The 20341-nt window shown below is 66.7% G+C and overlaps 8 non-coding genes across 8 annotated transcripts; all 8 read left to right on the forward strand.

Moving 5' to 3' along the window:
• Positions 1-1103: 1103 nt before the first annotated feature.
• On the forward strand, positions 1104-1222 carry LOC139701866 (5S ribosomal RNA). Its single transcript, XR_011704465.1, has one exon. It is a non-coding gene; the product is annotated as a 5S ribosomal RNA (ribosomal RNA).
• A 2394-nt stretch (positions 1223-3616) lies between these two features.
• LOC139701867 (5S ribosomal RNA) lies at positions 3617-3735 on the forward strand. The gene has a single exon (XR_011704466.1). It is a non-coding gene; the product is annotated as a 5S ribosomal RNA (ribosomal RNA).
• A 2388-nt stretch (positions 3736-6123) lies between these two features.
• On the forward strand, positions 6124-6242 carry LOC139701868 (5S ribosomal RNA). Its single transcript, XR_011704467.1, has one exon. It is a non-coding gene; the product is annotated as a 5S ribosomal RNA (ribosomal RNA).
• Positions 6243-8634: 2392 nt separating this feature from the next.
• Positions 8635-8753, forward strand: LOC139701869 (5S ribosomal RNA). Its single transcript, XR_011704468.1, has one exon. It is a non-coding gene; the product is annotated as a 5S ribosomal RNA (ribosomal RNA).
• A 2392-nt stretch (positions 8754-11145) lies between these two features.
• On the forward strand, positions 11146-11264 carry LOC139701870 (5S ribosomal RNA). Its single transcript, XR_011704469.1, has one exon. It is a non-coding gene; the product is annotated as a 5S ribosomal RNA (ribosomal RNA).
• Positions 11265-13656: 2392 nt separating this feature from the next.
• On the forward strand, positions 13657-13775 carry LOC139701872 (5S ribosomal RNA). Its single transcript, XR_011704471.1, has one exon. It is a non-coding gene; the product is annotated as a 5S ribosomal RNA (ribosomal RNA).
• A 2392-nt stretch (positions 13776-16167) lies between these two features.
• On the forward strand, positions 16168-16286 carry LOC139701873 (5S ribosomal RNA). Its single transcript, XR_011704472.1, has one exon. It is a non-coding gene; the product is annotated as a 5S ribosomal RNA (ribosomal RNA).
• Positions 16287-18680: 2394 nt separating this feature from the next.
• On the forward strand, positions 18681-18799 carry LOC139701874 (5S ribosomal RNA). Its single transcript, XR_011704473.1, has one exon. It is a non-coding gene; the product is annotated as a 5S ribosomal RNA (ribosomal RNA).
• The last annotated feature ends 1542 nt before the right edge of the window (positions 18800-20341 follow it).

The following is a 20341-nucleotide window of genomic DNA, read 5'->3' on the forward strand; positions in this document are numbered from 1 at the left end:
CCCTCTCCCCCCTGCAATGCTTGCAGGGGAGGGGGCTTTCCGTCTGGTGAGGCCGCCGACTAAGCTCCCACAGGGGTTTGAATCAGGGTGCTTCTTCCACAGGCGGTCCTTTCCTGGACACTGGACAGAGGGGTCTATGCCCTTCCTCAGGGCGGTGCTGTGCACGTGCTGGTCGTTGACTGGTACCAACAAGGCGCAGAGCCCTCCGACCTTGGCATTGGGTCCGAAGGGGGTGACTGCGGTGGCTTTGCAGAGTGGGCCCGAAACTCAGGGCGAGGCACGACCCCAGCGGCGCACTTCTGAGCCTGGCCGGGCGACTGACTGACTGGGAGCCAGCGGGCCGCTGCCCCCGGCCACCCTCTGCCCGGTTTTCCCTGAGTCCCTGAGTGTGTTCCTCCCTCCTGCCCTCCCTGTGCGTGGCTCCACTCGCCAGGCACGCTCAGGGGACGTGTGTGGCCGGCGGCTGGCCATTGCCCAGTCGGACTGCATTTCCGCCTGGGGCGCTGGGCCTGTGTCAGGGTCCCTGGGGTGTCCGAGGGGGGTGCCCGCCTGCCTCTCCGCCCCTGGCTCTCTGGGCTCCGGGCTAGGCTAGGCTAGGTTCGCGCGCGCGGGACACTGAAACGGCCAGGGCTTCTGGGCTTCTCCGCCTGGCGAAAGGCGGGGTGGGCGTGGCGGTGGGGGGCCGGGGGTCCGTGGGGGGGTTGGGGTCGCGGGAGGCCTGGGCCTTGGCGAGGAGCGGCGGAGGAGGCCAGGCCACGCCAGGCCACGCCAGGCCGGGGCGGGGCGGTGCGATCCCTGCGGGCGCTTGGTGGGGCTCGCGGTAGGTGGAGCCAGGTGGAGAGGGGCGGTGTTGGAGGCGGGACTCAGCCAGTCCCAGTCTCCCAGGACCCCTGGGCCGCTGCCCGGTGGAGTCAGGTCGGAGCGGAGCGTGAGAGCCCCCAGCCTTGAGTTGAGTTGGGCTGGGCTGCGCTGTTGTGGGGCGGGCGAGGGAGGCCCCCTGCGACCACCCCCTCCGATTTCCCCCCTCCACCCCCCTCCCGTCCCCTGGACTGAAGGGTGGAACCCGGAGCAGGCTCTTGAGGCGCCCCCGGGCGGCCCTCCCCGTCTACGGCCATACCACCCTGAACGCGCCCGATCTCGTCTGATCTCGGAAGCTAAGCAGGGTCGGGCCTGGTTAGTACTTGGATGGGAGACCGCCTGGGAATACCGGGTGCTGTAGGCTTTTGCGCCCCCTTCCCACACACACTTTTAACTTGCGTGGCCCCGAGAGACAGGCCGTGACCCCCGGGCCCTCGGGCCAGGGCGCAGGCGCAGCCCTGGGCTGCCGGTCGCTGTCCCTTCAGGCCTGCGGCTGGCCTCCCGACGACCAGCGCCCAGCGCCTGCAACAAGGCCCACAGGCCTGGCTCTCCCCAGGGACGCTAGGACACTCACTCCATGAGACCCCGCTGAGCCGAGCCAGGTCCAGGCCACGACCCTCCATGTGCACCCAGACCGACCCCCCCACCCCTCGGCCTGGAGGATGGGGTGTGTGGGGGGGCGACACCCGCCTTCCCCAGAACACGGGGCCCACCCGCGGGGCCCGCTCCCTCACCCGTTCCTGCCACACAAGCAGAACCTTGACACCCAGATCCTGGGAGTGGGAGAGTCCATCGAGCGTCTCTGCCTGGGTCCTTTCTCTTTGCACCACCTCCGCAAGGTCCCTCCTGTGTCTCTACCTCCTTCCCCACCGCCTTCCTCCGTGAGGGTCCCCCTGAGTCAATCTCTCTCTCTGCCTGTCTCTCCCTTTCACTCTCATCGGAGCAGCAGATGTCTCTGTGGGTCCCTGTTCATCCATCTCTCCTTCTCTCTTGTGCCTCTCTTGGCCTGTGAGGAGGCATCCCTGTCTCCATCTCCCACTCAATCCCTCTCTGGCCTTGACTCTCCTCTCTCTCTCTCTCTCTCTCTCTCTCTCTCTCACACACACACACACACACACACACACACACACACACAGAGACACACACTCACCCCTCTACCCCCCACCCAACCCCAGCCAACTCACTCTGGGCTGCAAGTCACCAGGTCCATGGTAGCCTGGAGACTGGGCAGTCACAGGTTCTCTCATCTCCCATCTAACTTCCCATGGATGTAAGAGTGGATTCACACATCACCCTTGAAGTGCGCGCAGGACTTCAGGGTGTGTGCTCAGCAGAGGCTGAGAGAGGGCCGAGGAGGCCACAGGGTCTTAGGAGTCTGCGCTGAGAGCCAAGCAAGAGAGCAGATGGCAAAAGAGGGCAGGCGCTCCTGAAAGAGGAGGAAGCAGCCTTCAGAGCAGGCAAGCGGTTCGGGGCCAGGGGGTTGCCATGGAGGACCAGGTGCCAAGAGGAGTTGAAGCCCGGCCGGTGGGGACAGGGAAGCAGAGGCCCCTTGGTCGCGGTCACCGGTCCACCTGCAGAGGACAGGACAAGACGCAGGGCCTGACGACCCGGTGGGCGCGTGTCCCCGCAACGCAACCACCGCTCCCCTCCCTCCCCCCTCTCCCCCCTGCAATGCTTGCAGGGGAGGGGGCTTTCCGTCTGGTGAGGCCGCCGACTAAGCTCCCACAGGGGTTTGAATCAGGGTGCTTCTTCCACAGGCGGTCCTTTCCTGGACACTGGACAGAGGGGTCTATGCCCTTCCTCAGGGCGGTGCTGTGCACGTGCTGGTCGTTGACTGGTACCAACAAGGCGCAGAGCCCTCCGACCTTGGCATTGGGTCCGAAGGGGGTGACTGCGGTGGCTTTGCAGAGTGGGCCCGAAACTCAGGGCGAGGCACGACCCCAGCGGCGCACTTCTGAGCCTGGCCGGGCGACTGACTGACTGGGAGCCAGCGGGCCGCTGCCCCCGGCCACCCTCTGCCCGGTTTTCCCTGAGTCCCTGAGTGTGTTCCTCCCTCCTGCCCTCCCTGTGCGTGGCTCCACTCGCCAGGCACGCTCAGGGGACGTGTGTGGCCGGCGGCTGGCCATTGCCCAGTCGGACTGCATTTCCGCCTGGGGCGCTGGGCCTGTGTCAGGGTCCCTGGGGTGTCCGAGGGGGGTGCCCGCCTGCCTCTCCGCCCCTGGCTCTCTGGGCTCCGGGCTAGGCTAGGCTAGGTTCGCGCGCGCGGGACACTGAAACGGCCAGGGCTTCTGGGCTTCTCCGCCTGGCGAAAGGCGGGGTGGGCGTGGCGGTGGGGGGCCGGGGGTCCGTGGGGGGGTTGGGGTCGCGGGAGGCCTGGGCCTTGGCGAGGAGCGGCGGAGGAGGCCAGGCCACGCCAGGCCACGCCAGGCCGGGGCGGGGCGGTGCGATCCCTGCGGGCGCTTGGTGGGGCTCGCGGTAGGTGGAGCCAGGTGGAGAGGGGCGGTGTTGGAGGCGGGACTCAGCCAGTCCCAGTCTCCCAGGACCCCTGGGCCGCTGCCCGGTGGAGTCAGGTCGGAGCGGAGCGTGAGAGCCCCCAGCCTTGAGTTGAGTTGGGCTGGGCTGCGCTGTTGTGGGGCGGGCGAGGGAGGCCCCCTGCGACCACCCCCTCCGATTTCCCCCCTCCACCCCCCTCCCGTCCCCTGGACTGAAGGGTGGAACCCGGAGCAGGCTCTTGAGGCGCCCCCGGGCGGCCCTCCCCGTCTACGGCCATACCACCCTGAACGCGCCCGATCTCGTCTGATCTCGGAAGCTAAGCAGGGTCGGGCCTGGTTAGTACTTGGATGGGAGACCGCCTGGGAATACCGGGTGCTGTAGGCTTTTGCGCCCCCTTCCCACACACACTTTTAACTTGCGTGGCCCCGAGAGACAGGCCGTGACCCCCGGGCCCTCGGGCCAGGGCGCAGGCGCAGCCCTGGGCTGCCGGTCGCTGTCCCTTCAGGCCTGCGGCTGGCCTCCCGACGACCAGCGCCCAGCGCCTGCAACAAGGCCCACAGGCCTGGCTCTCCCCAGGGACGCTAGGACACTCACTCCATGAGACCCCGCTGAGCCGAGCCAGGTCCAGGCCACGACCCTCCATGTGCACCCAGACCGACCCCCCCACCCCTCGGCCTGGAGGATGGGGTGTGTGGGGGGGCGACACCCGCCTTCCCCAGAACACGGGGCCCACCCGCGGGGCCCGCTCCCTCACCCGTTCCTGCCACACAAGCAGAACCTTGACACCCAGATCCTGGGAGTGGGAGAGTCCATCGAGCGTCTCTGCCTGGGTCCTTTCTCTTTGCACCACCTCCGCAAGGTCCCTCCTGTGTCTCTACCTCCTTCCCCACCGCCTTCCTCCGTGAGGGTCCCCCTGAGTCAATCTCTCTCTCTGCCTGTCTCTCCCTTTCACTCTCATCGGAGCAGCAGATGTCTCTGTGGGTCCCTGTTCATCCATCTCTCCTTCTCTCTTGTGCCTCTCTTGGCCTGTGAGGAGGCATCCCTGTCTCCATCTCCCACTCAATCCCTCTCTGGCCTTGACTCTCCTCTCTCTCTCTCTCTCTCTCTCTCTCTCTCTCTCACACACACACACACACACACACACACACAGAGACACACACTCACCCCTCTACCCCCCACCCAACCCCAGCCAACTCACTCTGGGCTGCAAGTCACCAGGTCCATGGTAGCCTGGAGACTGGGCAGTCACAGGTTCTCTCATCTCCCATCTAACTTCCCATGGATGTAAGAGTGGATTCACACATCACCCTTGAAGTGCGCGCAGGACTTCAGGGTGTGTGCTCAGCAGAGGCTGAGAGAGGGCCGAGGAGGCCACAGGGTCTTAGGAGTCTGCGCTGAGAGCCAAGCAAGAGAGCAGATGGCAAAAGAGGGCAGGCGCTCCTGAAAGAGGAGGAAGCAGCCTTCAGAGCAGGCAAGCGGTTCGGGGCCAGGGGGTTGCCATGGAGGACCAGGTGCCAAGAGGAGTTGAAGCCTGGCCGGTGGGGACAGGGAAGCAGAGGCCCCTTGGTCGCGGTCACCGGTCCACCTGCAGAGGACAGGACAAGACGCAGGGCCTGACGACCCGGTGGGCGCGTGTCCCCGCAACGCAACCACCGCTCCCCTCCCTCCCCCCTCTCCCCCCTGCAATGCTTGCAGGGGAGGGGGCTTTCCGTCTGGTGAGGCCGCCGACTAAGCTCCCACAGGGGTTTGAATCAGGGTGCTTCTTCCACAGGCGGTCCTTTCCTGGACACTGGACAGAGGGGTCTATGCCCTTCCTCAGGGCGGTGCTGTGCACGTGCTGGTCGTTGACTGGTACCAACAAGGCGCAGAGCCCTCCGACCTTGGCATTGGGTCCGAAGGGGGTGACTGCGGTGGCTTTGCAGAGTGGGCCCGAAACTCAGGGCGAGGCACGACCCCAGCGGCGCACTTCTGAGCCTGGCCGGGCGACTGACTGACTGGGAGCCAGCGGGCCGCTGCCCCCGGCCACCCTCTGCCCGGTTTTCCCTGAGTCCCTGAGTGTGTTCCTCCCTCCTGCCCTCCCTGTGCGTGGCTCCACTCGCCAGGCACGCTCAGGGGACGTGTGTGGCCGGCGGCTGGCCATTGCCCAGTCGGACTGCATTTCCGCCTGGGGCGCTGGGCCTGTGTCAGGGTCCCTGGGGTGTCCGAGGGGGGTGCCCGCCTGCCTCTCCGCCCCTGGCTCTCTGGGCTCCGGGCTAGGCTAGGCTAGGTTCGCGCGCGCGGGACACTGAAACGGCCAGGGCTTCTGGGCTTCTCCGCCTGGCGAAAGGCGGGGTGGGCGTGGCGGTGGGGGGCCGGGGGTCCGTGGGGGGGTTGGGGTCGCGGGAGGCCTGGGCCTTGGCGAGGAGCGGCGGAGGAGGCCAGGCCACGCCAGGCCACGCCAGGCCGGGGCGGGGCGGTGCGATCCCTGCGGGCGCTTGGTGGGGCTCGCGGTAGGTGGAGCCAGGTGGAGAGGGGCGGTGTTGGAGGCGGGACTCAGCCAGTCCCAGTCTCCCAGGACCCCTGGGCCGCTGCCCGGTGGAGTCAGGTCGGAGCGGAGCGTGAGAGCCCCCAGCCTTGAGTTGAGTTGGGCTGGGCTGCGCTGTTGTGGGGCGGGCGAGGGAGGCCCCCTGCGACCACCCCCTCCGATTTCCCCCCTCCACCCCCCTCCCGTCCCCTGGACTGAAGGGTGGAACCCGGAGCAGGCTCTTGAGGCGCCCCCGGGCGGCCCTCCCCGTCTACGGCCATACCACCCTGAACGCGCCCGATCTCGTCTGATCTCGGAAGCTAAGCAGGGTCGGGCCTGGTTAGTACTTGGATGGGAGACCGCCTGGGAATACCGGGTGCTGTAGGCTTTTGCGCCCCCTTCCCACACACACTTTTAACTTGCGTGGCCCCGAGAGACAGGCCGTGACCCCCGGGCCCTCGGGCCAGGGCGCAGGCGCAGCCCTGGGCTGCCGGTCGCTGTCCCTTCAGGCCTGCGGCTGGCCTCCCGACGACCAGCGCCCAGCGCCTGCAACAAGGCCCACAGGCCTGGCTCTCCCCAGGGACGCTAGGACACTCACTCCATGAGACCCCGCTGAGCCGAGCCAGGTCCAGGCCACGACCCTCCATGTGCACCCAGACCGACCCCCCCACCCCTCGGCCTGGAGGATGGGGTGTGTGGGGGGGCGACACCCGCCTTCCCCAGAACACGGGGCCCACCCGCGGGGCCCGCTCCCTCACCCGTTCCTGCCACACAAGCAGAACCTTGACACCCAGATCCTGGGAGTGGGAGAGTCCATCGAGCGTCTCTGCCTGGGTCCTTTCTCTTTGCACCACCTCCGCAAGGTCCCTCCTGTGTCTCTACCTCCTTCCCCACCGCCTTCCTCCGTGAGGGTCCCCCTGAGTCAATCTCTCTCTCTGCCTGTCTCTCCCTTTCACTCTCATCGGAGCAGCAGATGTCTCTGTGGGTCCCTGTTCATCCATCTCTCCTTCTCTCTTGTGCCTCTCTTGGCCTGTGAGGAGGCATCCCTGTCTCCATCTCCCACTCAATCCCTCTCTGGCCTTGACTCTCCTCTCTCTCTCTCTCTCTCTCTCTCTCTCTCTCTCTCTCTCTCACACACACACACACACACACACACAGAGACACACACTCACCCCTCTACCCCCCACCCAACCCCAGCCAACTCACTCTGGGCTGCAAGTCACCAGGTCCATGGTAGCCTGGAGACTGGGCAGTCACAGGTTCTCTCATCTCCCATCTAACTTCCCATGGATGTAAGAGTGGATTCACACATCACCCTTGAAGTGCGCGCAGGACTTCAGGGTGTGTGCTCAGCAGAGGCTGAGAGAGGGCCGAGGAGGCCACAGGGTCTTAGGAGTCTGCGCTGAGAGCCAAGCAAGAGAGCAGATGGCAAAAGAGGGCAGGCGCTCCTGAAAGAGGAGGAAGCAGCCTTCAGAGCAGGCAAGCGGTTCGGGGCCAGGGCGTTGCCATGGAGGACCAGGTGCCAAGAGGAGTTGAAGCCTGGCCGGTGGGGACAGGGAAGCAGAGGCCCCTTGGTCGCGGTCACCGGTCCACCTGCAGAGGACAGGACAAGACGCAGGGCCTGACGACCCGGTGGGCGCGTGTCCCCGCAACGCAACCACCGCTCCCCTCCCTCCCCCCTCTCCCCCCTGCAATGCTTGCAGGGGAGGGGGCTTTCCGTCTGGTGAGGCCGCCGACTAAGCTCCCACAGGGGTTTGAATCAGGGTGCTTCTTCCACAGGCGGTCCTTTCCTGGACACTGGACAGAGGGGTCTATGCCCTTCCTCAGGGCGGTGCTGTGCACGTGCTGGTCGTTGACTGGTACCAACAAGGCGCAGAGCCCTCCGACCTTGGCATTGGGTCCGAAGGGGGTGACTGCGGTGGCTTTGCAGAGTGGGCCCGAAACTCAGGGCGAGGCACGACCCCAGCGGCGCACTTCTGAGCCTGGCCGGGCGACTGACTGACTGGGAGCCAGCGGGCCGCTGCCCCCGGCCACCCTCTGCCCGGTTTTCCCTGAGTCCCTGAGTGTGTTCCTCCCTCCTGCCCTCCCTGTGCGTGGCTCCACTCGCCAGGCACGCTCAGGGGACGTGTGTGGCCGGCGGCTGGCCATTGCCCAGTCGGACTGCATTTCCGCCTGGGGCGCTGGGCCTGTGTCAGGGTCCCTGGGGTGTCCGAGGGGGGTGCCCGCCTGCCTCTCCGCCCCTGGCTCTCTGGGCTCCGGGCTAGGCTAGGCTAGGTTCGCGCGCGCGGGACACTGAAACGGCCAGGGCTTCTGGGCTTCTCCGCCTGGCGAAAGGCGGGGTGGGCGTGGCGGTGGGGGGCCGGGGGTCCGTGGGGGGGTTGGGGTCGCGGGAGGCCTGGGCCTTGGCGAGGAGCGGCGGAGGAGGCCAGGCCACGCCAGGCCACGCCAGGCCGGGGCGGGGCGGTGCGATCCCTGCGGGCGCTTGGTGGGGCTCGCGGTAGGTGGAGCCAGGTGGAGAGGGGCGGTGTTGGAGGCGGGACTCAGCCAGTCCCAGTCTCCCAGGACCCCTGGGCCGCTGCCCGGTGGAGTCAGGTCGGAGCGGAGCGTGAGAGCCCCCAGCCTTGAGTTGAGTTGGGCTGGGCTGCGCTGTTGTGGGGCGGGCGAGGGAGGCCCCCTGCGACCACCCCCTCCGATTTCCCCCCTCCACCCCCCTCCCGTCCCCTGGACTGAAGGGTGGAACCCGGAGCAGGCTCTTGAGGCGCCCCCGGGCGGCCCTCCCCGTCTACGGCCATACCACCCTGAACGCGCCCGATCTCGTCTGATCTCGGAAGCTAAGCAGGGTCGGGCCTGGTTAGTACTTGGATGGGAGACCGCCTGGGAATACCGGGTGCTGTAGGCTTTTGCGCCCCCTTCCCACACACACTTTTAACTTGCGTGGCCCCGAGAGACAGGCCGTGACCCCCGGGCCCTCGGGCCAGGGCGCAGGCGCAGCCCTGGGCTGCCGGTCGCTGTCCCTTCAGGCCTGCGGCTGGCCTCCCGACGACCAGCGCCCAGCGCCTGCAACAAGGCCCACAGGCCTGGCTCTCCCCAGGGACGCTAGGACACTCACTCCATGAGACCCCGCTGAGCCGAGCCAGGTCCAGGCCACGACCCTCCATGTGCACCCAGACCGACCCCCCCACCCCTCGGCCTGGAGGATGGGGTGTGTGGGGGGGCGACACCCGCCTTCCCCAGAACACGGGGCCCACCCGCGGGGCCCGCTCCCTCACCCGTTCCTGCCACACAAGCAGAACCTTGACACCCAGATCCTGGGAGTGGGAGAGTCCATCGAGCGTCTCTGCCTGGGTCCTTTCTCTTTGCACCACCTCCGCAAGGTCCCTCCTGTGTCTCTACCTCCTTCCCCACCGCCTTCCTCCGTGAGGGTCCCCCTGAGTCAATCTCTCTCTCTGCCTGTCTCTCCCTTTCACTCTCATCGGAGCAGCAGATGTCTCTGTGGGTCCCTGTTCATCCATCTCTCCTTCTCTCTTGTGCCTCTCTTGGCCTGTGAGGAGGCATCCCTGTCTCCATCTCCCACTCAATCCCTCTCTGGCCTTGACTCTCCTCTCTCTCTCTCTCTCTCTCTCTCTCTCTCTCTCTCTCTCTCACACACACACACACACACACACACAGAGACACACACTCACCCCTCTACCCCCCACCCAACCCCAGCCAACTCACTCTGGGCTGCAAGTCACCAGGTCCATGGTAGCCTGGAGACTGGGCAGTCACAGGTTCTCTCATCTCCCATCTAACTTCCCATGGATGTAAGAGTGGATTCACACATCACCCTTGAAGTGCGCGCAGGACTTCAGGGTGTGTGCTCAGCAGAGGCTGAGAGAGGGCCGAGGAGGCCACAGGGTCTTAGGAGTCTGCGCTGAGAGCCAAGCAAGAGAGCAGATGGCAAAAGAGGGCAGGCGCTCCTGAAAGAGGAGGAAGCAGCCTTCAGAGCAGGCAAGCGGTTCGGGGCCAGGGCGTTGCCATGGAGGACCAGGTGCCAAGAGGAGTTGAAGCCTGGCCGGTGGGGACAGGGAAGCAGAGGCCCCTTGGTCGCGGTCACCGGTCCACCTGCAGAGGACAGGACAAGACGCAGGGCCTGACGACCCGGTGGGCGCGTGTCCCCGCAACGCAACCACCGCTCCCCTCCCTCCCCCCTCTCCCCCCTGCAATGCTTGCAGGGGAGGGGGCTTTCCGTCTGGTGAGGCCGCCGACTAAGCTCCCACAGGGGTTTGAATCAGGGTGCTTCTTCCACAGGCGGTCCTTTCCTGGACACTGGACAGAGGGGTCTATGCCCTTCCTCAGGGCGGTGCTGTGCACGTGCTGGTCGTTGACTGGTACCAACAAGGCGCAGAGCCCTCCGACCTTGGCATTGGGTCCGAAGGGGGTGACTGCGGTGGCTTTGCAGAGTGGGCCCGAAACTCAGGGCGAGGCACGACCCCAGCGGCGCACTTCTGAGCCTGGCCGGGCGACTGACTGACTGGGAGCCAGCGGGCCGCTGCCCCCGGCCACCCTCTGCCCGGTTTTCCCTGAGTCCCTGAGTGTGTTCCTCCCTCCTGCCCTCCCTGTGCGTGGCTCCACTCGCCAGGCACGCTCAGGGGACGTGTGTGGCCGGCGGCTGGCCATTGCCCAGTCGGACTGCATTTCCGCCTGGGGCGCTGGGCCTGTGTCAGGGTCCCTGGGGTGTCCGAGGGGGGTGCCCGCCTGCCTCTCCGCCCCTGGCTCTCTGGGCTCCGGGCTAGGCTAGGCTAGGTTCGCGCGCGCGGGACACTGAAACGGCCAGGGCTTCTGGGCTTCTCCGCCTGGCGAAAGGCGGGGTGGGCGTGGCGGTGGGGGGCCGGGGGTCCGTGGGGGGGTTGGGGTCGCGGGAGGCCTGGGCCTTGGCGAGGAGCGGCGGAGGAGGCCAGGCCACGCCAGGCCACGCCAGGCCGGGGCGGGGCGGTGCGATCCCTGCGGGCGCTTGGTGGGGCTCGCGGTAGGTGGAGCCAGGTGGAGAGGGGCGGTGTTGGAGGCGGGACTCAGCCAGTCCCAGTCTCCCAGGACCCCTGGGCCGCTGCCCGGTGGAGTCAGGTCGGAGCGGAGCGTGAGAGCCCCCAGCCTTGAGTTGAGTTGGGCTGGGCTGCGCTGTTGTGGGGCGGGCGAGGGAGGCCCCCTGCGACCACCCCCTCCGATTTCCCCCCTCCACCCCCCTCCCGTCCCCTGGACTGAAGGGTGGAACCCGGAGCAGGCTCTTGAGGCGCCCCCGGGCGGCCCTCCCCGTCTACGGCCATACCACCCTGAACGCGCCCGATCTCGTCTGATCTCGGAAGCTAAGCAGGGTCGGGCCTGGTTAGTACTTGGATGGGAGACCGCCTGGGAATACCGGGTGCTGTAGGCTTTTGCGCCCCCTTCCCACACACACTTTTAACTTGCGTGGCCCCGAGAGACAGGCCGTGACCCCCGGGCCCTCGGGCCAGGGCGCAGGCGCAGCCCTGGGCTGCCGGTCGCTGTCCCTTCAGGCCTGCGGCTGGCCTCCCGACGACCAGCGCCCAGCGCCTGCAACAAGGCCCACAGGCCTGGCTCTCCCCAGGGACGCTAGGACACTCACTCCATGAGACCCCGCTGAGCCGAGCCAGGTCCAGGCCACGACCCTCCATGTGCACCCAGACCGACCCCCCCACCCCTCGGCCTGGAGGATGGGGTGTGTGGGGGGGCGACACCCGCCTTCCCCAGAACACGGGGCCCACCCGCGGGGCCCGCTCCCTCACCCGTTCCTGCCACACAAGCAGAACCTTGACACCCAGATCCTGGGAGTGGGAGAGTCCATCGAGCGTCTCTGCCTGGGTCCTTTCTCTTTGCACCACCTCCGCAAGGTCCCTCCTGTGTCTCTACCTCCTTCCCCACCGCCTTCCTCCGTGAGGGTCCCCCTGAGTCAATCTCTCTCTCTGCCTGTCTCTCCCTTTCACTCTCATCGGAGCAGCAGATGTCTCTGTGGGTCCCTGTTCATCCATCTCTCCTTCTCTCTTGTGCCTCTCTTGGCCTGTGAGGAGGCATCCCTGTCTCCATCTCCCACTCAATCCCTCTCTGGCCTTGACTCTCCTCTCTCTCTCTCTCTCTCTCTCTCTCTCTCTCACACACACACACACACACACACACACACACAGAGAGAGACACACACTCACCCCTCTACCCCCCACCCAACCCCAGCCAACTCACTCTGGGCTGCAAGTCACCAGGTCCATGGTAGCCTGGAGACTGGGCAGTCACAGGTTCTCTCATCTCCCATCTAACTTCCCATGGATGTAAGAGTGGATTCACACATCACCCTTGAAGTGCGCGCAGGACTTCAGGGTGTGTGCTCAGCAGAGGCTGAGAGAGGGCCGAGGAGGCCACAGGGTCTTAGGAGTCTGCGCTGAGAGCCAAGCAAGAGAGCAGATGGCAAAAGAGGGCAGGCGCTCCTGAAAGAGGAGGAAGCAGCCTTCAGAGCAGGCAAGCGGTTCGGGGCCAGGGGGTTGCCATGGAGGACCAGGTGCCAAGAGGAGTTGAAGCCCGGCCGGTGGGGACAGGGAAGCAGAGGCCCCTTGGTCGCGGTCACCGGTCCACCTGCAGAGGACAGGACAAGACGCAGGGCCTGACGACCCGGTGGGCGCGTGTCCCCGCAACGCAACCACCGCTCCCCTCCCTCCCCCCTCTCCCCCCTGCAATGCTTGCAGGGGAGGGGGCTTTCCGTCTGGTGAGGCCGCCGACTAAGCTCCCACAGGGGTTTGAATCAGGGTGCTTCTTCCACAGGCGGTCCTTTCCTGGACACTGGACAGAGGGGTCTATGCCCTTCCTCAGGGCGGTGCTGTGCACGTGCTGGTCGTTGACTGGTACCAACAAGGCGCAGAGCCCTCCGACCTTGGCATTGGGTCCGAAGGGGGTGACTGCGGTGGCTTTGCAGAGTGGGCCCGAAACTCAGGGCGAGGCACGACCCCAGCGGCGCACTTCTGAGCCTGGCCGGGCGACTGACTGACTGGGAGCCAGCGGGCCGCTGCCCCCGGCCACCCTCTGCCCGGTTTTCCCTGAGTCCCTGAGTGTGTTCCTCCCTCCTGCCCTCCCTGTGCGTGGCTCCACTCGCCAGGCACGCTCAGGGGACGTGTGTGGCCGGCGGCTGGCCATTGCCCAGTCGGACTGCATTTCCGCCTGGGGCGCTGGGCCTGTGTCAGGGTCCCTGGGGTGTCCGAGGGGGGTGCCCGCCTGCCTCTCCGCCCCTGGCTCTCTGGGCTCCGGGCTAGGCTAGGCTAGGTTCGCGCGCGCGGGACACTGAAACGGCCAGGGCTTCTGGGCTTCTCCGCCTGGCGAAAGGCGGGGTGGGCGTGGCGGTGGGGGGCCGGGGGTCCGTGGGGGGGTTGGGGTCGCGGGAGGCCTGGGCCTTGGCGAGGAGCGGCGGAGGAGGCCAGGCCACGCCAGGCCACGCCAGGCCGGGGCGGGGCGGTGCGATCCCTGCGGGCGCTTGGTGGGGCTCGCGGTAGGTGGAGCCAGGTGGAGAGGGGCGGTGTTGGAGGCGGGACTCAGCCAGTCCCAGTCTCCCAGGACCCCTGGGCCGCTGCCCGGTGGAGTCAGGTCGGAGCGGAGCGTGAGAGCCCCCAGCCTTGAGTTGAGTTGGGCTGGGCTGCGCTGTTGTGGGGCGGGCGAGGGAGGCCCCCTGCGACCACCCCCTCCGATTTCCCCCCTCCACCCCCCTCCCGTCCCCTGGACTGAAGGGTGGAACCCGGAGCAGGCTCTTGAGGCGCCCCCGGGCGGCCCTCCCCGTCTACGGCCATACCACCCTGAACGCGCCCGATCTCGTCTGATCTCGGAAGCTAAGCAGGGTCGGGCCTGGTTAGTACTTGGATGGGAGACCGCCTGGGAATACCGGGTGCTGTAGGCTTTTGCGCCCCCTTCCCACACACACTTTTAACTTGCGTGGCCCCGAGAGACAGGCCGTGACCCCCGGGCCCTCGGGCCAGGGCGCAGGCGCAGCCCTGGGCTGCCGGTCGCTGTCCCTTCAGGCCTGCGGCTGGCCTCCCGACGACCAGCGCCCAGCGCCTGCAACAAGGCCCACAGGCCTGGCTCTCCCCAGGGACGCTAGGACACTCACTCCATGAGACCCCGCTGAGCCGAGCCAGGTCCAGGCCACGACCCTCCATGTGCACCCAGACCGACCCCCCCACCCCTCGGCCTGGAGGATGGGGTGTGTGGGGGGGCGACACCCGCCTTCCCCAGAACACGGGGCCCACCCGCGGGGCCCGCTCCCTCACCCGTTCCTGCCACACAAGCAGAACCTTGACACCCAGATCCTGGGAGTGGGAGAGTCCATCGAGCGTCTCTGCCTGGGTCCTTTCTCTTTGCACCACCTCCGCAAGGTCCCTCCTGTGTCTCTACCTCCTTCCCCACCGCCTTCCTCCGTGAGGGTCCCCCTGAGTCAATCTCTCTCTCTGCCTGTCTCTCCCTTTCACTCTCATCGGAGCAGCAGATGTCTCTGTGGGTCCCTGTTCATCCATCTCTCCTTCTCTCTTGTGCCTCTCTTGGCCTGTGAGGAGGCATCCCTGTCTCCATCTCCCACTCAATCCCTCTCTGGCCTTGACTCTCCTCTCTCTCTCTCTCTCTCTCTCTCTCTCTCTCACACACACACACACACACACACACACACACAGAGAGAGACACACACTCACCCCTCTACCCCCCACCCAACCCCAGCCAACTCACTCTGGGCTGCAAGTCACCAGGTCCATGGTAGCCTGGAGACTGGGCAGTCACAGGTTCTCTCATCTCCCATCTAACTTCCCATGGATGTAAGAGTGGATTCACACATCACCCTTGAAGTGCGCGCAGGACTTCAGGGTGTGTGCTCAGCAGAGGCTGAGAGAGGGCCGAGGAGGCCACAGGGTCTTAGGAGTCTGCGCTGAGAGCCAAGCAAGAGAGCAGATGGCAAAAGAGGGCAGGCGCTCCTGAAAGAGGAGGAAGCAGCCTTCAGAGCAGGCAAGCGGTTCGGGGCCAGGGGGTTGCCATGGAGGACCAGGTGCCAAGAGGAGTTGAAGCCCGGCCGGTGGGGACAGGGAAGCAGAGGCCCCTTGGTCGCGGTCACCGGTCCACCTGCAGAGGACAGGACAAGACGCAGGGCCTGACGACCCGGTGGGCGCGTGTCCCCGCAACGCAACCACCGCTCCCCTCCCTCCCCCCTCTCCCCCCTGCAATGCTTGCAGGGGAGGGGGCTTTCCGTCTGGTGAGGCCGCCGACTAAGCTCCCACAGGGGTTTGAATCAGGGTGCTTCTTCCACAGGCGGTCCTTTCCTGGACACTGGACAGAGGGGTCTATGCCCTTCCTCAGGGCGGTGCTGTGCACGTGCTGGTCGTTGACTGGTACCAACAAGGCGCAGAGCCCTCCGACCTTGGCATTGGGTCCGAAGGGGGTGACTGCGGTGGCTTTGCAGAGTGGGCCCGAAACTCAGGGCGAGGCACGACCCCAGCGGCGCACTTCTGAGCCTGGCCGGGCGACTGACTGACTGGGAGCCAGCGGGCCGCTGCCCCCGGCCACCCTCTGCCCGGTTTTCCCTGAGTCCCTGAGTGTGTTCCTCCCTCCTGCCCTCCCTGTGCGTGGCTCCACTCGCCAGGCACGCTCAGGGGACGTGTGTGGCCGGCGGCTGGCCATTGCCCAGTCGGACTGCATTTCCGCCTGGGGCGCTGGGCCTGTGTCAGGGTCCCTGGGGTGTCCGAGGGGGGTGCCCGCCTGCCTCTCCGCCCCTGGCTCTCTGGGCTCCGGGCTAGGCTAGGCTAGGTTCGCGCGCGCGGGACACTGAAACGGCCAGGGCTTCTGGGCTTCTCCGCCTGGCGAAAGGCGGGGTGGGCGTGGCGGTGGGGGGCCGGGGGTCCGTGGGGGGGTTGGGGTCGCGGGAGGCCTGGGCCTTGGCGAGGAGCGGCGGAGGAGGCCAGGCCACGCCAGGCCACGCCAGGCCGGGGCGGGGCGGTGCGATCCCTGCGGGCGCTTGGTGGGGCTCGCGGTAGGTGGAGCCAGGTGGAGAGGGGCGGTGTTGGAGGCGGGACTCAGCCAGTCCCAGTCTCCCAGGACCCCTGGGCCGCTGCCCGGTGGAGTCAGGTCGGAGCGGAGCGTGAGAGCCCCCAGCCTTGAGTTGAGTTGGGCTGGGCTGCGCTGTTGTGGGGCGGGCGAGGGAGGCCCCCTGCGACCACCCCCTCCGATTTCCCCCCTCCACCCCCCTCCCGTCCCCTGGACTGAAGGGTGGAACCCGGAGCAGGCTCTTGAGGCGCCCCCGGGCGGCCCTCCCCGTCTACGGCCATACCACCCTGAACGCGCCCGATCTCGTCTGATCTCGGAAGCTAAGCAGGGTCGGGCCTGGTTAGTACTTGGATGGGAGACCGCCTGGGAATACCGGGTGCTGTAGGCTTTTGCGCCCCCTTCCCACACACACTTTTAACTTGCGTGGCCCCGAGAGACAGGCCGTGACCCCCGGGCCCTCGGGCCAGGGCGCAGGCGCAGCCCTGGGCTGCCGGTCGCTGTCCCTTCAGGCCTGCGGCTGGCCTCCCGACGACCAGCGCCCAGCGCCTGCAACAAGGCCCACAGGCCTGGCTCTCCCCAGGGACGCTAGGACACTCACTCCATGAGACCCCGCTGAGCCGAGCCAGGTCCAGGCCACGACCCTCCATGTGCACCCAGACCGACCCCCCCACCCCTCGGCCTGGAGGATGGGGTGTGTGGGGGGGCGACACCCGCCTTCCCCAGAACACGGGGCCCACCCGCGGGGCCCGCTCCCTCACCCGTTCCTGCCACACAAGCAGAACCTTGACACCCAGATCCTGGGAGTGGGAGAGTCCATCGAGCGTCTCTGCCTGGGTCCTTTCTCTTTGCACCACCTCCGCAAGGTCCCTCCTGTGTCTCTACCTCCTTCCCCACCGCCTTCCTCCGTGAGGGTCCCCCTGAGTCAATCTCTCTCTCTGCCTGTCTCTCCCTTTCACTCTCATCGGAGCAGCAGATGTCTCTGTGGGTCCCTGTTCATCCATCTCTCCTTCTCTCTTGTGCCTCTCTTGGCCTGTGAGGAGGCATCCCTGTCTCCATCTCCCACTCAATCCCTCTCTGGCCTTGACTCTCCTCTCTCTCTCTCTCTCTCTCTCTCTCTCTCTCTCTCTCTCTCACACACACAGACACACACACACACACAGAGACACACACTCACCCCTCTACCCCCCACCCAACCCCAGCCAACTCACTCTGGGCTGCAAGTCACCAGGTCCATGGTAGCCTGGAGACTGGGCAGTCACAGGTTCTCTCATCTCCCATCTAACTTCCCATGGATGTAAGAGTGGATTCACACATCACCCTTGAAGTGCGCGCAGGACTTCAGGGTGTGTGCTCAGCAGAGGCTGAGAGAGGGCCGAGGAGGCCACAGGGTCTTAGGAGTCTGCGCTGAGAGCCAAGCAAGAGAGCAGATGGCAAAAGAGGGCAGGCGCTCCTGAAAGAGGAGGAAGCAGCCTTCAGAGCAGGCAAGCGGTTCGGGGCCAGGGGGTTGCCATGGAGGACCAGGTGCCAAGAGGAGTTGAAGCCTGGCCGGTGGGGACAGGGAAGCAGAGGCCCCTTGGTCGCGGTCACCGGTCCACCTGCAGAGGACAGGACAAGACGCAGGGCCTGACGACCCGGTGGGCGCGTGTCCCCGCAACGCAACCACCGCTCCCCTCCCTCCCCCCTCTCCCCCCTGCAATGCTTGCAGGGGAGGGGGCTTTCCGTCTGGTGAGGCCGCCGACTAAGCTCCCACAGGGGTTTGAATCAGGGTGCTTCTTCCACAGGCGGTCCTTTCCTGGACACTGGACAGAGGGGTCTATGCCCTTCCTCAGGGCGGTGCTGTGCACGTGCTGGTCGTTGACTGGTACCAACAAGGCGCAGAGCCCTCCGACCTTGGCATTGGGTCCGAAGGGGGTGACTGCGGTGGCTTTGCAGAGTGGGCCCGAAACTCAGGGCGAGGCACGACCCCAGCGGCGCACTTCTGAGCCTGGCCGGGCGACTGACTGACTGGGAGCCAGCGGGCCGCTGCCCCCGGCCACCCTCTGCCCGGTTTTCCCTGAGTCCCTGAGTGTGTTCCTCCCTCCTGCCCTCCCTGTGCGTGGCTCCACTCGCCAGGCACGCTCAGGGGACGTGTGTGGCCGGCGGCTGGCCATTGCCCAGTCGGACTGCATTTCCGCCTGGGGCGCTGGGCCTGTGTCAGGGTCCCTGGGGTGTCCGAGGGGGGTGCCCGCCTGCCTCTCCGCCCCTGGCTCTCTGGGCTCCGGGCTAGGCTAGGCTAGGTTCGCGCGCGCGGGACACTGAAACGGCCAGGGCTTCTGGGCTTCTCCGCCTGGCGAAAGGCGGGGTGGGCGTGGCGGTGGGGGGCCGGGGGTCCGTGGGGGGGTTGGGGTCGCGGGAGGCCTGGGCCTTGGCGAGGAGCGGCGGAGGAGGCCAGGCCACGCCAGGCCACGCCAGGCCGGGGCGGGGCGGTGCGATCCCTGCGGGCGCTTGGTGGGGCTCGCGGTAGGTGGAGCCAGGTGGAGAGGGGCGGTGTTGGAGGCGGGACTCAGCCAGTCCCAGTCTCCCAGGACCCCTGGGCCGCTGCCCGGTGGAGTCAGGTCGGAGCGGAGCGTGAGAGCCCCCAGCCTTGAGTTGAGTTGGGCTGGGCTGCGCTGTTGTGGGGCGGGCGAGGGAGGCCCCCTGCGACCACCCCCTCCGATTTCCCCCCTCCACCCCCCTCCCGTCCCCTGGACTGAAGGGTGGAACCCGGAGCAGGCTCTTGAGGCGCCCCCGGGCGGCCCTCCCCGTCTACGGCCATACCACCCTGAACGCGCCCGATCTCGTCTGATCTCGGAAGCTAAGCAGGGTCGGGCCTGGTTAGTACTTGGATGGGAGACCGCCTGGGAATACCGGGTGCTGTAGGCTTTTGCGCCCCCTTCCCACACACACTTTTAACTTGCGTGGCCCCGAGAGACAGGCCGTGACCCCCGGGCCCTCGGGCCAGGGCGCAGGCGCAGCCCTGGGCTGCCGGTCGCTGTCCCTTCAGGCCTGCGGCTGGCCTCCCGACGACCAGCGCCCAGCGCCTGCAACAAGGCCCACAGGCCTGGCTCTCCCCAGGGACGCTAGGACACTCACTCCATGAGACCCCGCTGAGCCGAGCCAGGTCCAGGCCACGACCCTCCATGTGCACCCAGACCGACCCCCCCACCCCTCGGCCTGGAGGATGGGGTGTGTGGGGGGGCGACACCCGCCTTCCCCAGAACACGGGGCCCACCCGCGGGGCCCGCTCCCTCACCCGTTCCTGCCACACAAGCAGAACCTTGACACCCAGATCCTGGGAGTGGGAGAGTCCATCGAGCGTCTCTGCCTGGGTCCTTTCTCTTTGCACCACCTCCGCAAGGTCCCTCCTGTGTCTCTACCTCCTTCCCCACCGCCTTCCTCCGTGAGGGTCCCCCTGAGTCAATCTCTCTCTCTGCCTGTCTCTCCCTTTCACTCTCATCGGAGCAGCAGATGTCTCTGTGGGTCCCTGTTCATCCATCTCTCCTTCTCTCTTGTGCCTCTCTTGGCCTGTGAGGAGGCATCCCTGTCTCCATCTCCCACTCAATCCCTCTCTGGCCTTGACTCTCCTCTCTCTCTCTCTCTCTCTCTCTCTCTCTCTCTCTCTCTCTCACACACACAGACACACACACACACACAGAGACACACACTCACCCCTCTACCCCCCACCCAACCCCAGCCAACTCACTCTGGGCTGCAAGTCACCAGGTCCATGGTAGCCTGGAGACTGGGCAGTCACAGGTTCTCTCATCTCCCATCTAACTTCCCATGGATGTAAGAGTGGATTCACACATCACCCTTGAAGTGCGCGCAGGACTTCAGGGTGTGTGCTCAGCAGAGGCTGAGAGAGGGCCGAGGAGGCCACAGGGTCTTAGGAGTCTGCGCTGAGAGCCAAGCAAGAGAGCAGATGGCAAAAGAGGGCAGGCGCTCCTGAAAGAGGAGGAAGCAGCCTTCAGAGCAGGCAAGCGGTTCGGGGCCAGGGGGTTGCCATGGAGGACCAGGTGCCAAGAGGAGTTGAAGCCTGGCCGGTGGGGACAGGGAAGCAGAGGCCCCTTGGTCGCGGTCACCGGTCCACCTGCAGAGGACAGGACAAGACGCAGGGCCTGACGACCCGGTGGGCGCGTGTCCCCGCAACGCAACCACCGCTCCCCTCCCTCCCCCCTCTCCCCCCTGCAATGCTTGCAGGGGAGGGGGCTTTCCGTCTGGTGAGGCCGCCGACTAAGCTCCCACAGGGGTTTGAATCAGGGTGCTTCTTCCACAGGCGGTCCTTTCCTGGACACTGGACAGAGGGGTCTATGCCCTTCCTCAGGGCGGTGCTGTGCACGTGCTGGTCGTTGACTGGTACCAACAAGGCGCAGAGCCCTCCGACCTTGGCATTGGGTCCGAAGGGGGTGACTGCGGTGGCTTTGC

The sequence above is a fragment of the Marmota flaviventris genome, chromosome 14, assembly GCF_047511675.1.
Source record: "Marmota flaviventris isolate mMarFla1 chromosome 14, mMarFla1.hap1, whole genome shotgun sequence".
Classification (NCBI taxonomy): Eukaryota; Metazoa; Chordata; class Mammalia; order Rodentia; family Sciuridae; genus Marmota; species Marmota flaviventris.